We start from the raw sequence: 1,191 nt of genomic DNA on the forward strand, positions 1-1,191 counted from the left end.
CCAACAATCCTTCAAAGCCAGTCCTTCAATTCATGGATGGAGGTCAATGAGGACCACTCCAGCATCTAACACACTGACAGAATTGAGGAAGGGGAGACTCCAGTTTACTGCCCTGAGGCCTGTGCGCGTCATCAGATGCCAGGGGTAAAAGCTGAAAATTGCAGTTTATGGATCATTCTCTGAACATTTATGAATTGCAGTTGTACTCAGTTATCTTGTGGCACTAATGAAAGATAGCAAAAGTTGCTCTCTTGCCAAGTTTTTTCTTTTATATTATTATGAGTCCCAGACTTTTTCCATTCTGTTGACTTACTTGACATACATTGTTAATGTGTGGTAAAATAAGACAAAAATTTGTGAATAACATTTTTGAGTTGTTCTTTTTCCCATTGTACAAGCATAAGTAACCCTAAAATCTTCCCTCCTTTCAGGGTTAAGTTTCTCATTGTATCATTAAAGTGTTTTTCTCTTAGTATTGTTGATGTAGTCTTATATATAGTCGTTAAAATTCAGCTAATAATTTAAAGAAGAAACCACTAAGTTTTTGTTGTTAAGAATTTGCCTTTTCTTTATTTAGTATATTTAATTTGATTTTAAATCATGCTGTTTTAATGTTTTGTAGGCCAAATATAAACTATTTTGGCATTTTTTTGATGCAGGAATTTCATATATATGTAGAGTTGTAAAAACCTAATAACTGTAGTTTTACAGGGAGATTAAAGAATATCTGAAAAAAGTCTTTATTGTGTCTTATCCATACCAAGCCTTCTAAGGAAATATACATAGTTTGTTAGGCAGCCCTTCTTACATGCATACACGTGAATATTCATCTTGCAAAGAAATTTGGGTACATCAGCCAATACTGATTTCTTTGCAATTATTGAATTAATTAGTGTCAGAATAAATACATTATTAGCTAGTGTGTACTAATGTAAAAAGGCCTGTCTATAACATGGGAATAAAGGCTTCTGCTCGCTGACTTGTGACTATATATACACACAGTAAAAGTATTTTACTAAACATTTGGATGTATCATATTCCAAGGGCTTGTAAGCCTGGTAATTGTGAAAAAATTGTCTTTAATTACTCAGTAATTGCAATATTAATAATCAGAGGTGTAGTCCTAAACATAGGGCAATATGAATATCACATGCTCTTAATGTTACAAATATATATGACTAACACTACAGC

This window comes from Penaeus monodon, chromosome 29 (genome assembly GCF_015228065.2).
Source record: "Penaeus monodon isolate SGIC_2016 chromosome 29, NSTDA_Pmon_1, whole genome shotgun sequence".
NCBI classification, from domain to species: Eukaryota; Metazoa; Arthropoda; class Malacostraca; order Decapoda; family Penaeidae; genus Penaeus; species Penaeus monodon.